The following is a 15,803-nucleotide window of genomic DNA, read 5'->3' on the forward strand; positions in this document are numbered from 1 at the left end:
ATGTTATAGTTTATGTGCTGAATATAGTATATCTGCCAAATCATAGTATTTATCCCAAATCATAGTATTTATGCAAAATTACAGTATTTCTGCTAAAAGTAGAAATAGTACCTTTTAGCAGAAATTTCTGTGAAAAGATATTATTTATGTTAAAACATAGTATTTCTGCTAAATCATAGTATTTCTGCCAAATCATAGTATTTGTACTTATTCATAGTACTTGTGCCAAATCATAGTATTTGTACCCAATCATAGTATTTCTGCAATATGATCGTATTTGTGCCAAATCATGGTATCTTTTGCCAAATCATGGTATTTGTGCCAAATCATGTTATTTTGTCGCCAGTTAAAATTTCTGTTATATTAGTGTTACTACTAAGTCATAGAATTTCTGTTATGTTATAGTATATCTGCTGATTATGGTATATGTGCCAAATAATAGTATTTATAGCAAATAATAGTATTACTGCCCAAACATAGTATTTCTTGTAGTATTTGTAGTAGTAGTTGTTGTAGTATTTGTGCAAAAACATAGAATTTCTGCAAAATCATAGTATATCTGTTATGTTATAGTATTACTACTAAGGCATAGTATTCCTACCAAATCATAGCATTCCAAATCATAGTATTACTGCAATTCCATAGTATTTGAGCGAAATTGTAGTATTTGTACTAAATCATGGTACTTGTACCAAATCATAGTATTTTTTGCAAATCATATTATTTGAACCAAAACATTTCTAAATCATAGTATTTCACCCAAATCTCAGTAGTTGTGCTAAAACCCAGTATTATTGCCAAATCGTAGTATTTGTACTGAAACATAGTATTTGTGCCAATAAGAGTATTTGTACTAAATCATAGTTCTTGTGCCAAATCATAGTATTTCTGCCATATTGTGCTAGTTGTGCAAAAACATAGACTGTCTGCAAAATCATAGTATATCTGTTATGTTATAGTATTACTACTAAGTCACAGTATTTCTGCCAATTCGTAGTATTTGTACTAAATCATACTACTCGTGCCAAATCATAGTATTGAAATCAAAATATAGTATTTGTACCAAAGCATTGTATTTGTACGAAGTACAGTATTTCTGTCAAATCATAGAATTACTGCAATTTCATAGTATTTGAGCGAAATCGTAGTATTTGTGCAAAAACATACTATGTCTGCAAAATCACATTATATCTCCTATGTTATAGTATTACTACTACTAAGGCATAGTATTTCTACCAAATCATAGTATTCCTTCAAAATCATAGTATCACTGCAATTTCATAGTATTTGAGCGAAATTGTAGTATTTGTACTAAATCATGGTACTTGTACCAAATCATAGTATTTTTTGCAAATCATATTATTTGAACCAAAACATTGTATTTGTACGAAGTCATAGTATTTCTTCTAAACCATAGTATTTCACCCAAATCTCAGTAGTTGTGCTAAAACCCAGTATTATTGCCAAATCATAGTTTTTGTAGTCAAACATATCAGTTCAACTTATTTAACTCTTCTCAACAGCCTAACACCTCTTCTTCACCCCGTTTCAGCAGAATTGTGAGTGTTTTCACCCCTTTTCAGCACAAATCCCAGCTTTTTCAGGTGTTTTCAACAGAAATCTCTTTTTTAGCAGACATTCTGCTGATTCACCTGTTTTCAGTGCAACGTTCTACTTCTTTACCTCTTTTCAGTTTAATATTCTGCTGATTCACCTATTTTATGCAGAATTTTCAGCCTTTCACCTCTTATCAATACAAATCTCAGTATCTTCTGCTCATTTCAGAGGAAACCTTTTCACCTCTTTTCAGTACAAATTTGAACTTCTGTACCCCTTTGAAACAGAATCTTTGCTTTTTCACTTGTTTTCAGCATAATTTTTCAGTTTCTTTACTGCCATAGAATTTTTGCAGCTTTTCATCTTTTTCAGTCATTTTCAGCAGGCAACTTCAGCGTTAAGGCATCCACACAGCATTTTCGCAGGAAATGCAAACTTTTTATGTGTGCCTATGCCAAGAGGCACACATATTACTATTCCTCGGATTTATTATTCTTATTATTATTATGTGTGCCTATGCCAAGAGGCACACATATTACTATTCGTCGGATTTATTATTATTATTATTATTATTATTATTCTCCAGTTTCGCCTGAAATTTTGCAGCGAATCTCGCCCGCAGTTTTGAGACAAGCTTCATATATGTTACCTCATTTTGTGCGGCCGGATCTGGAATGGTGTGCTATGACTTTTGGTGTTTATGAATTTTATAGTTTTTAAATATTAATATTTTAGTGAAAATTTTCCCGCGCTCCTCTGCCGAACAGTTTTGACATTAGGGTTACATATGTTAGATCATTTTGTGCGGCTGGAGCTGGACTATTATGTCATGACTTTTGGTGTTCATGACTTTTATAGTTTTTAAATATTAATATTTTAGTGCAAATTTAGGCCAATTCATCTTTTGGCGCCAAATAAACAGACTTCATTTGTGGTGTGTTGGCTCTCTCTAGTGGTATGCCGGGAGTGGTACAACCTGTCTACCCTTATTTGGATTACCGTAATGATGACAATTTCAACGGTGCGCACAGCGTCGCTGCTTTCAGGAGCCATTGGAATTTTTAAGGTTGCGCAAATCATTCAAAAGTTACGGTAATGCTTGGTGGAAAACTCAATATCCCACAATTCATAGCACGCCTCTACAGAGTGAACAATGGCGGCCACCACTTCGTTTTATATGTCTTTTATTCGTGTTTCTAGGTCACAAAATAAGCTTTTAAGATATTTTCAGGCGAGAATGTAGGTGTGTAAACTTCAAATATCTGCTTGTTTTATCAAGACATCCCATATTTAGCGACAGTGCTCTGACTACGTCGGTCCTGCCTGACAGCTAGCCGGCTACCTAGCTAGCTAGCCGCGCACTTGGCTGCAAATGCACAGCGAGGGACTCTCTCTCTCCTTTCACCTCCCGGTCTCTCGCAAATGCTCGCACAGAATCGGAGTTACAGCTGGATGTGGAAAAAATAACTGAGTTGTTTGGTGGTGCTATAATGCGGAGCTACAACAGTGGGCAGCTATCCACGGTGTATGACAGAAAGGACATGCAGCGACCGCCGATCGACCTGTGGTTGCTAACGCAGAGGTCAATCGTGGATCAGGAAAGCGAAGGCAGGAGCGTGAGGTGAACTGAATTTCAGGTAAGAAGTTATGACCTGCACTCTATTTGGGTCAGATATAAACCGAGTTTAGGTGTAGTTTATTTAGCAGCAGTTCTCTTATGTGTTGCTGATAGCCGGCTAGCTAGCTAGCGCCGCTAGCATAGTTAGCTCGCGCCGCTAGCAACCCTTCGTGAAAAAGCACCCAGGCTTGGCTTATATTGAGGCGGGTGAAACTCGTGTCAGCACCCGGTCGCTCTCTATTTGGGTCAGATATAAACCGAGTTTAGGTGTAATTTATTTTCGTTGACCTTTTACAATCGTAATGCCACGGGAGTTTATATACAGCTGTGTGCGCACTAAGTTACTGTCGTTGGACTTTATTTTATTCATTAGGGTTAGTTCATAGAGTTGCCGTGCCGTACAAACGGAATCGTCCCACATTCAGAGAAAACATTATGATTTATTCTGTCGTTACGAAGCCTCCCCTGTCATTCTCTCGCGTGTTGAAACGTCAATCATGAAACTGATCAATGATCGGCTGTTCGCTCTTATTTATCGCGCTAAACAACAGCAGCACGTTTAAGCTTGATCAGCTGTTGTTAGAATTCTTTTGATTTTAATTTCTAGTATCAGCTGATGTTTGCTGGAGCATGAAGATGAAATCAGGAGATGTCCTTACTGAATCATCAGAGCTGAACTGGTGATGGAGAAACAGGTTTACACTTTAGGTGACATGAATGAGTTGAAGGGAAGTTATGAACTGTTTCTGAGAGAAATAAACACCAAGCTCCTTTTTTTATTTAGCTGACAGCTGGTAACTGTGCAGGGGCGGATCTAGCAAAGCTTTTGCCAGGGGGCCAGGTAGGGCATTAACAGAGAAAGGTGGACACAAAGATATACTTTTCTTTCTTACTCTCATACAGGGAGTGCAGAATTATTAGGCAAGTTGTATTTTTGAGGAATAATTTTATTATTGAACAACAACCATGTTCTCAATGAACCCAAAAACTCATTAATATCAAAGCTGAATGTTTTGGAAGTAGTTTTTAGTTTCAGCTAATTTAGGGGATATCTGTGTGTGCAGGTGACTATTACTGTGCATAATTATTAGGCAACTTAACAAAAAACAAATATATACCCATTTCAATTATTTATTTTACCAGTGAAACCAATATAACATCTCCACATTCACAAATATACATTTCTGACATTCAAAAACAAAACAAAAACAAATCAGCGACCAATATAGCCACCTTTCTTTGCAAGGACACTCAAAAGCCTGCCATCCATGGATTCTGTCAGTGTTTTGATCTGTTCACCATCAACATTGCATGCAGCAGCAACCACAGCCTCCCAGACACTGTTCAGAGAGGTGTACTGTTTTCCTCCTTGTAAATCTCACATTTGATGATGGACCACAGGTTCTCAATGGGGTTCAGATCAGGTGAACAAGGAGGCCATGTCATTAGTTTTTCTTCTTTTAAACCCTTTCTTGCCAGCCACGCTGTGGAGTACTTGGACGCATGTGATGGAGCATTGTCCTGCATGAAAATCATGTTTTTCTTGAAGGATGCAGACTTCTTCCTGTACCACTGCTTGAAGAAGGTGTCTTCCAGAAACTTGCAGTAGGACTGGGAGTTGAGCTTGACGCCATCCTCAACCCGAAAAGGCCCCACAAGCTCACCTTTGATGATACCAGCCCAAACCAGTACTCCACCTCCACCTTGCTGGCGTCTGAGTGGGACTGGAGCTCTCTGCCCTTTACCAATCCAGCCACGGGCCCATCCATCTGGCCCATCAAGACTCACTCTCATTTCATCAGTCCATAAAACCTTAGAAAAATCAGTCTTGAGATATTTCTTGGCCCAGTCTTGACGTTTCAGCTTGTGTGTCTTGTTCAGTGGTGGTCGTCTTTCAGCCTTTCTTACCTTGGCCATGTCTCTGAGTATTGCACACCTTGTGCTTTTGGGCACTCCAGTGATGTTGCAGCTCTGAAATATGGCCAAACTGGTGGCAAGTGGCATCTTGGCAGCTGCACGCTTGACTTTTCTCAGTTCATGGGGCAGTTATTTTGCGCCTTGGTTTTTCCACACGCTTCTTGCGACCCTGTTGACTATTTTGAATGAAACGCTTGATTGTTCGATGATCACGCTTCAGAAGCTTTGCAATTTTAAGACTGCTGCATCCCTCTGCAAGATATCTCACTATTTTTGACTTTTCTGAGCCTGTCAAGTCCTTCTTTTGACCCATTTTGCCAAAGGAAAGGAAGTTGCCTAATAATTATGCACACCTGATATAGGGTGTTGATGTCATTAGACCACACCCCTTCTCATTACAGAGATGCACATCACCTAATATGCTTAATTGGTAGTAGGCTTTCGAGCCTATACAGCTTGGAGTAAGACAACATGCATGAAGAGGATGATGTGGACAAAATACTCATTTGCCTAATAATTCTGCACCCCTGTAAACACCAAGCTCCTTTTTTTTTTGTGTAGCTGACAGCTGGTAACTGTGCAGGGGCGGATCTAGCAAAGCTTTTGCCAGGGGCCAGGTAGGGCATTAACAGGGAAAGGGGACACAAAGATATACTTTTCTTTCTTGCTCTCATATAAAATATTTAGCTTTTTATTAAATAGTTATCTGCATCTTACAACCACAGTTTGTATAATAATACACAAGATTGGCTGTAGACCATTGTTAATCATTCAGAACACTGTGTAAAAATAACAAAAAACAGAAAGTGAATGCAAAAGTGCATAAATATTTATTTTACGTGTTTGATGTGTGTGGCGGGGCGTGGTCTGCAGTGCCGCTGCAGGGGAGGTGGACCCACCTGAGCGGCACCTGCAATCACGCCCTCGGGCGTAGTCTGTGCTCTCTCGGCTGTTTTTTGGTGTGTGTCGGGCTGTGAGTTGAAAAGCTACAGCCAGCTGTTTGGGTACCGCAACCATGTGTGAAAAGTGGTCCATAACGTAATGCTTCAAAGCGTGTTCATGCAAACATTGTCGGATCTGCCGTGGTACAATGGGACTTCTGCTCATGAACCTGTGTGCACAGCGTCTGCAAATCGGCGCTGTACGAAGTAACTTCATCTTTACACAAAACTGTAAGCTGTTATCTGTGAAGCGTGAGCGGTGTTTGTTTTTACCATAGTTCATGGTGGAGAATGGGTGCTCTTCTGAGTTTTGCTCTCTGTAGCTGTATGAATGGCAAACTACACTGAATAGCAGCGGCATAGGCACACATAAAATTTCTTCTGAAATTTTCGCTTTCTAGTTATTATTATGTGTGCCTATGCCAAGAGGCACACATATTACTATTCCTCGGATTTATTATTCTCATTATTATTATTATTATTATTATTATTTTCCTTTTTCCGCCTGAAATTTTGCAGTGTATCTCGACCCGCAGTTTTTGGACAAGCTTCATATATGTTACCTCATTTTGTGCGGCTGGATCTGGAATGGTGTGCTATGACTTTTGGTGTTTATGAATATTATAGTTTTTAAATATTAATATTTTAGTGAAAATTTTTTCCGCTCCTCTGCCAAACAGTTTTGACAATAGGGGTACATATGTTACATCATTTTGTGCGGCTGGAGCTGGGCTAGTATGGTGTGACTTTTGGTGTTTATAACTTTTATAGTTTTTGAAATATTTAGATTTTAGTGCAAATTTAGGCCAATTTCTAGGCTCCTGAGAAAGATTCTGCTTTTGGCACCATAGAAACAGACTTCATTTGTGGTGTCTTGGCTCTCTCTAGTGGTATACCGGGAGTAGTACAGCCGAAAAGATTTTATCCTTGTGTTGAAAACTCCATATCCCACAATTCATAGCACGCCTCTACAGAGTGAACAATGGCGCCACCACTTCGTTTTATATGTCTTTTATTCGTGTTTCTAGGTCACAAAATAAACTTTTAAGATATTTTCAGGCGAGAATGTAGGTGTGTAAACTTCAAATATCTGCTTGTTTTATCAAGACATCCCATATTTAGCGACAGTGCTCTGACGACGTCGGTCCTGCCTGACAGCTAGCCGGCTACCTAGCTAGCTGCCGACTTGGCTGCAAATGGATAGCGAGGGACTCTCTCTGTCGTTTCACCTCCCGGTCTCTCGCAAATGCTCGCATAGAATCGGAGTTACAGCTGGATGTGGAAAAAATAACTGAGTTGTTTGGTGGTGCTATAACGCGGAGCTACAACAGTGGGCAGCTATCCACCGTGTATGACAGAAAGGACATGCGACCGCCGATCGACCGGTGTTTGCTAACACAGAGGTCAATCGTGGATCAGGAAAGCGAAGGCAGGAGCGTGAGGTGAACTGAATTTCAGGTAAGAAGTTATGACCTGCACTCTATTTGGGTCAGATATAAACCGAGTTTAGGTGTAGTTTATTTAGCAGCAGTTCTCTTATGTGTTGCTGATAGTCGGCTAGCTAGCTAGCGCCGCTAGCATAGTTAGCTCGCACCGCTAGCGACCCTTCGTGAAAAAGCACCCAGGCTTGGCTTATATTGAGGCGGGTGAAACTCGTGTCAGCACCGGTCGCTCGCCGACAGTATGTGTTTTAGCTGGACTTATTTTTCGTTTATATGGACCGATGATTTATTTATTTATTCATTTTAGTAACGGTATAAACAGTGAAAGGTGGTGGATTGGCCAGATGTAAACTTCAAATATCTGCTCGTGTTACCAAGACATCCCATATTAGCTCTGATGTTTTCGGTGCCTGCAAAGAGCTAGACAGGTAGCTAGCTAACCCGAGCTGGCTGTCTTTTTGACTCAGGGTCATAGCTGGACTTATTTTTCGTTTTTATGAGCCGATGAGGGGTTTTTTTTTTAGTAACGGTACAAACAGTGAAAGGCGGTGGATTGTCCAGATGCTGGTCGATGTGGAAAAAATAACTGAGTTGTTTGGTAGTCGCTGACGGAGCTACAACCGAGGGCAGCTATCCACCGTGTGTGTCAGAAAGAACATGCGGGGAACGAGGCGGCGAGGCGACCGCCGATCGACCGGTGGTAGATCGTGGATCAGGAAACCGAAGGCAGGAGAAGCAGGCGGCTGCCGGTCGGAGCGTGAGGTGAACTGAATTTCAGGTAAGAAGTTATGACCTGCACTCTATTTGGGTCAGATATAAACCGAGTTTAGGTGTAGTTTATTTTCGTTGTGCTGACTTTTTACAATCAGTTATAATAACTCGTACTGCGTGGTAGCTAGCACGATGGAGTTTCTATACAGCTGTGTGCGCGCTAAGTTACTGATGTTGAACTTTATGACAGCCTCCCTGTCATTCTCTCGCCTGTTCAAACTTCAGTCATGAAACTGATCAATGATCGGCTTTTCTGTCTTGTTTGTTTATCGCGCTAAACAACAGCAGCACGTTTAAGCTTGATCAGCTGTTGTTAGAATTCATTTGATTTTAATTTCTAGTATCAGCTGATGTTTGCTGGAGCCACAGCTGTAGAAGCGGCTGGTCGAAACCAGGAGATGACCTTACTGAATCATCAGAGCTGAACTGGTGATGGAGAAACAGGTTTACCTTTTTTTTAGGTGACATGAATGAGTTGAAGGGAAGTTATGAACTGTTTCTGAGAGAAATAAACACCAAGCTCCTTTTTTTATTTAGCTGACAGCTGGTAACTGTGCAGGGGCGGATCTAGCAAAGCTTTTGCCAGGGGGCCAGGTAGGGCATTAACAGAGAAAGGTGGACACAAAGATATACTTTTCTTTCTTACTCTCATACAGGGAGTGCAGAATTATTAGGCAAGTTGTATTTTTGAGGAATAATTTTATTATTGAACAACAACCATGTTCTCAATGAACCCAAAAACACATTAATATCAAAGCTGAATGTTTTCGGAAGTAGTTTTTAGTTTGTGTTTAGTTTTAGCTATTTTAGGGGATATCTGTGTGTGCAGGTGACTATTACTGTGCATAATTATTAGGCAACTTAACAAAAAACAAATATATACCCATTTCAATTATTTATTTTTACCAGTGAAACCAATATAACATCTCCACATTCACAAATATACATTTCTGACATTCAAAAACAAAACAAAACAAATCAGCGACCAATATAGCCACCTTTCTTTGCAAGGACACTCAAAAGCCTGCCATCCATGGATTCTGTCAGTGTTTTGATCTGTTCACCATCAACATTGCGTGCAGCAGCAACCACAGCCTCCCAGACACTGTTCAGAGAGGTGTACTGTTTTCCCTCCTTGTAAATCTCACATTTGATGATGGACCACAGGTTCTCAATGGGGTTCAGATCAGGTGAACAAGGAGGCCATGTCATTAGTTTTTCTTCTTTTATACCCTTTCTTGCCAGCCACGCTGTGGAGTACTTGAACGCGTGTGATGGAGCATTGTCCTGCATGAAAATCATGTTTTTCTTGAAGGATGCAGACTTCTTCCTGTACCACTGCTTGAAGAAGGTGTCTTCCAGAAACTGGCAGTAGGACTGGGAGTTGAGCTTGACTCCATCCTCAACCCGAAAAGGCCCCACAAGCTCATCTTTGATGATACCGGCCCAAACCAGTACTCCACCTCCACCTTGCTGGCGTCTGAGTGGGACTGGAGCTCTCTGCCCTTTACCAATCCAGCCACGGGCCCATCCATCTGGCCCATCAAGACTCACTCTCATTTCATCAGTCCATAAAACCTTAGAAAAATCAGTCTTGAGATATTTCTTGGCCCAGTCTTGACGTTTCAGCTTGTGTGTCTTGTTCAGTGGTGGTCGTCTTTCAGCCTTTCTTACCTTGGCCATGTCTCTGAGTATTGCACACCTTGTGCTTTTGGGCACTCCAGTGATGTTGCAGCTCTGAAATATGGCCAAACTGGTGGCAAGTGGCATCTTGGCAGCTGCACGCTTGACTTTTCTCAGTTCATGGGCAGTTATTTTGCGCCTTGGTTTTTCCACACGCTTCTTGCGACCCTGTTGACTATTTTGAATGAAACGCTTGATTGTTCGATGATCACGCTTCAGAAGCTTTGCAATTTTAAGACTGCTGCATGCCTCTGCAAGATATCTCACTATTTTTGACTTTTCTGAGCCTGTCAAGTCCTTCTTTTGACCCATTTTGCCAAAGGAAAGGAAGTTTCCTAATAATTATGCACACCTGATATAGGGTGTTGATGTCATTAGACCATACCCCTTCTCATTACAGAGATGCACATCACCTAATATGCTTAATTGGTAGTAGGCTTTCGAGCCTATACAGCTTGGAGTAAGACAACATGCATGAAGAGGATGATGTGGACAAAATACTGATTTGCCTAATAATTTTGCACTCCTGTATAAAATATTTAGCTTTTATTAAATAGTTATCTGAATCTTACAACCAAAGTTTGTATAATAATACACAAGATTGGCTGTAGACCATTGTTCATCATTCAGAACACTGTGTAAAAATAACAAAAACAAAAAGTGAATGCAAAAGTGCATAAATATTTATTTTACGTGTTTGATATGTGTGGCGGGCGTGGTCTGCAGTGCCGCTGCAGGGGAGGTGGACCCACCTGAGGGGCATCTGCAATCACACCTCTCGGGCGTAGTCTGTGCTCTCGGCTGTTTTTGGGTGTGTGTCGGGCTGTGAGTTGAAAAGCTACAGCTGGCTGGGAGGTACACCAACCATGTGTGAAAAGTGGTCCATAACGTACTGGTTCAAAGTGTGTTCGTGCAAACATTGTCGGGGTCTGCCGTGGTACAGAGGGACTTCTGCTTATGAACCTGTGTGCACAGCGTCTGCAAATCCGGGCTGTACAAAGTGACCTCATCTTTACCCAAAACTGTAAGCTGTCATCTGTGAGGCGCGAGCGGTGTTTGTTTTTACCATAATTCATGGTGGAGAATGGCTGCTCTTCTGAGTTTTGCTCTCTGTAGCCGTATGAATGGAAAACTACACAGATTAGCAGCGGCATAGGCACACATAAAATTTCTTCTGAAATTTTCGCTTTCTAGTTCTCATTTAAAATGTCTCGCTTTTAAAAAAATAATTATCTGAGTCTTACAACAAACGATTGATAGATTGATACATATATACCATCAGAACAGTGTACATCACTGTCACAACAGTGTTTATTTTCATTCAAAGGCTTTATGATTTTTCCTATAATGGCGGGCCGGTCTCTAGTCAAAATGCCCGGGACGATTTTTTTGTCCCAGTCCAGCTCTGTATGCAGCTCATCTGCAGTCTGGAGTTACCTACATCTTCCTATTCAGAAGGCAGAATTTCCAAGTTCTGAGTACAATCAAAAGCACCACGACTGCAGTTTTTGTGTTGGATGTAAAAAGCAGGCTAGAATCATGGCGGCGGTCAACGACGGTCCAGGCGTGATTTCTCTCGTGGAAATGTGCACATTATTTTTTCCTTTCTATTGGTAGGTGGCACAGTGCACTTGTGGCAAGTAAGCAAGCTAGAAGACTGGCAATCTGGCTGGGTATCCAGTTACGGAAGCAACACATTAACAAGAGAATTCTGAGTAAAACCAAAGTTACTTTCCCGAGTAACTAGTTACTCTGAAAGTAACGAGTAACTTGAAGTAACTGAGTTACTTTTTTAGAGAAGTAACTAGTAATGTAACTAAGTTACTAATTTAAAGTAACTTACCCAACACTGCCTATGAGCAAGCACTTTGGCGACAGTGAGAAGGAAAAACTTCACCCGGAGGGGCGGGGCCATCTGCTGCGACCGGTTGGGGTGAGAGAAGGAAGACAGGATACAGACATGCTGCTCTGCCTCCCATTCTACTTTTAAATACTCTAGGAACAACAAGTAGGCCTGCAGTGTGAGAGCGAAGTGCTCTAATAGGGTGATATGGTACTACAAGGTCATTAAGATAAGATGGGGCCTGATTATTTAAGACCTTGTATGTGAGGAGCAGGATTTTGAATTCTGGATTTAACAGGAAGCCAATACAGGAGAAATCTGCTCTCTCTTTCTAGTCCCTGTCAGGACTCTTGCTGCAGCATTTTGGATTAGCTGAAGACTTTTCAGGGAGTTTTCAGGACATCCTGATAATAATGAACCAGGTGAAGGTGAAAAAGATCAAATAGTACTCGGTGTGTTGAACTTTTTTCCTTATTCGTCCAGATTAAAGAAGAAAGAAGCAGATTTTACAGACAGCTGTGTTAGTGCTGTGTGTGATCAGCAGCATTATGAGCTCATTGTCGGTATCATCAGGAATACAAAGACACAGATACACCACTTAAATGTTTTTATGATGGAGGGACGTACCATCTAAGGTGATGTTTCTAAAATGTCCTTCTTAATTTTGGGAGCTTCAGGCGTGGCTGGACTGGAACCATCAGCTGCTGATTTGGAGATGTCTGTTTAAGAGAACAGAGACATAACTTCAATCTGAATTCCAGCTGCATGTTAACCACTGTATCACTGTACCTGTATCATAGCAAATTACAGTTCAATGCCCAATGTGTAAAAGAGTTCATATACCTGGAGGTCCAGTCGGGGACTGCTCCCTCCAGAGTCTGTGTGCTGTTGGGGTCTTTGGGTAGCATCTAAAAATCATCTGTCAGATTTTAAGGTGCTGAAAAAATATATTTAAATATAATATAAAACATAATAAAATATATTTAAATTCACTTTCAACATGATCTGTACACAAACACAACAAACTATTGGACACGCTCAATCATCCAGGTAAGTAAATACCAAACACATCAAATTCACCAGGGAGGATATGAAAAGTGGCAGGTTAGCCTTCTTAGACTGTGAGATTTCCATCAGTAATGGGGGACATCTAAAAGCTGACGTGTACCGTAAACCTACGCATACGGATCAGTATCTAAGGTTTGACTCTCATCATCCACTGGAGCACAAACTGGGTGTCATCAGGACGCTACAACACAGAGCGAACACCATCCCCACTGACACAGCAGCCAGGGAGGCAGAAGAACAGCACATCAAGAAGGCCCTGAGTAAATGTGGTTATCCCAGCTGGACTTTTGTCAAAGCTGGGAAGGCGCCTAAAGAAAGCTCCAGCCGATCCAGGAGAGAAGGACAACCGCTGCCCAAGCGAAAACCTGTAGTGATCCCATATGTGTCAGGAGTATCGGAGCAGTTGAGACGCATTTTTTCTAAACACCGGGTCTCTGTGGCTTTTAAACCCCAAAACACGCTGCGCCAAAAACTGGTCCACCCCAAGGATCGGGTCCCCCGACACAAACAGAGTAACATAGTGTACGCTGTTAAGTGCCAGGAGGATTGCCAGGATTTATACATCGGGGAAACCAAACAACCTCTAGCGAAGCGGATGGCACAACACAGAAGAGCTACCTCGTCAGGCCAGGACTCTGCAGTCTATTTAAACCTACAGGCCAGTGGACACTCTTTCAATGATGAGGATGTACACATCCTGGACAGGGAGGAACGCTGGTTTGAGGGCGGAGTCAAGGAGGCCATTTACGTGAAAAGGGAAAGACCATCTCTGAATCGAGGAGGGGGCCTAAGGGTACATCTGTCACCATCTTACAATGCTGTGATTGCAGCCATTCCCCAACTCACTGTGAATGGTACATGATCATAAACTGACCTCACAGCCCATCGTTCGTTCAGTGCTACTAGGTCAGGGGTCGGCAACCCGCGGCTCTTTAGTCCTTATACTGCGGCTCCGGGTGGTTTGGGAAAATAGAAGTATTTCGCTGAAGTGCATTTTATTTGTGTTTAGTTCTTTTTTTTTAACTTGTAGTTCTAAATTGGAAGATTATTGTGATTTTGAAATATAAAAATAAAATTATATCTTATAATTTTTTTTCATCGCTCACAATAAGCATCACACTCGCGGAAGCCGGTATACCCGCCGAAACGCCGTGCATTTATTGAGACTTTCAACCCCAGATAGGCCGATTATGGATCTTCGGATCCACATTATATCGGCAGCTGTTCTCCACCGTGAACTATGTTAAAAACAAACACCGCTCCCGCCTCACAGATGACAGCTTACAGTCCTGCGTAAAGATGAAAGCCCCGATTTGCAGACGCTGTGCGCAGAGGTTCGGGACCAGAAGTCTCATTGTAAACACATCACGGCAGACCCGACGATGTTTGCATGAACGCGCTTTTCAGCATCTCTTTATTGACCACTTTTCTCACACGGTTGCTGTACGCATACAGCCGGCTGTAGCTTTGCAGCTCACAGCCCGACAACACAACAGCAGAGAGAGCACAGACTTTAAGGCGGCGAGGCGCGATTGCGGGTGCTGCTCAGGTGCGTCCGACTCCCCTGCAGCGGCACTGCAGACCACGCCCCGCCACACACATTAACAAGGTAAAATAGATATTTAGGCAGAATTTTGCAAATATTTATTTTTATTTTTTTTTTTAGCAGCATAGTGCTTTTTTCCAATTACTTTTTAAAAGTCAGGTCAAGGCTCCAAAAGCCCAAATATAAGGGTGGCGGCTCACAACAGTTTTTGTTTGCTACATGGATCATTTTAGTTCAGCTGGGTGTCTTTCCTTTTGTTATATTTCTTTAAGAGTTCAAAATGTGTTAATTACATAAATAAAATGTAATTTTCTCTGTAGCACTTCATGGATTTTTTGCTCTGTGGATTCTTTTCGGCGGTGGTGAGGCCCCTTCTGAAGAAGAGCAATTTGGATTGTAATGATTTTAATAACTACAGACCTGTATCCAACTTACCATTTTTAAGTAAAATTTTAGAAAAACTTGTTTTTATTCAGATTAATGATTTTCTGAATGAGAAACAGATCCTGGAGATATTTCAGTCTGGATTTAGGGTGAACCACAGCACAGAGACCGCTCTCCTAAAGGTTTTAAATGATATTAGATGTAACTGGGACTCCCAAAAGCTCTCAGTCCTGGTGCTACTGGATCTAAGCGCAGCCTTTGATACAGTAGACCACACTATACTTTTAAACAGACTGAAACACATGGTGGGCCTCTCTGGTGCTGTACACAACTGGTTCACTTCCTATCTCTCAGACAGAACTTTTATGGTGAGTATGGATACATGCTCCTCTAAGATCCATAAAATGACATGTGGTGTGCCTCAAGGGTCGGTTTTAGGCCCTGTACTTTTAATTTGTATATGCTCCTCTTGGCGGTGTCATCAGGAGGCATGGAGTGAACTTCCACAGTTACGCTGATGACGCTCAGCTGTACATCTCCGTGTCTCCTGACGACACCAGACCAATGGATGCCCTTTTTAACTGTATTCTAGATATAAAATCTTGGATGGCAGAAAACTTTTTACAGCTTAACCAGGACAAAACTGAAGTTTTAATCATCGGTCCTGAGGCTCAGAGAGAGAAACTCTTGTCTAAATTACAGGCATTTTCACTATGCCCTTCACTACAAGTGAAAAACCTGGGTGTTATTCTTGACTCTGAGCTTGGTTTTATCCCACATATTAAACACGTAACCAAAATTGGATTTTATCATCTAAAAAATATAGCCAGAGTCCGCCCTATTCTCTCTCGGGCCAACACAGAGATGCTGATGCATGCTTTTATTACCAGTCGCATTGATTATTGTAATGCCCTGCTCTCTGGTCTCCCCAAAAAGAACATTTCATCTTTACAACTTTTACAAAACTCTGCGGCTCGTGTGCTGATGAAGACCAGAGGGTGGGCCCACATTACACCGGTTTTACAATCGCTGC

General features: G+C 41.4%; 1 protein-coding gene across 2 annotated transcripts in view; it reads left to right on the forward strand.

Moving 5' to 3' along the window:
• c5 (complement component 5) overlaps positions 1-15,803 on the forward strand; it is a 65,575-nt gene that overhangs the window by 16,703 nt on the left and 33,069 nt on the right. The window contains exon 1 of one of the 2 annotated variants that reach the window (XM_039620452.1): positions 7,475-7,491. The exons of the other annotated variant lie outside the window; for it this stretch is intronic. The gene's annotated coding sequence lies outside the window, so the exon portion shown is untranslated. Of the gene's footprint in view, positions 1-7,474; positions 7,492-15,803 lie in introns of those variants that run through there. 2 annotated transcript variants of the gene reach the window in all.

Source organism: Oreochromis aureus, linkage group 12, assembly GCF_013358895.1.
Source record: "Oreochromis aureus strain Israel breed Guangdong linkage group 12, ZZ_aureus, whole genome shotgun sequence".
NCBI classification, from domain to species: domain Eukaryota; kingdom Metazoa; phylum Chordata; class Actinopteri; order Cichliformes; family Cichlidae; genus Oreochromis; species Oreochromis aureus.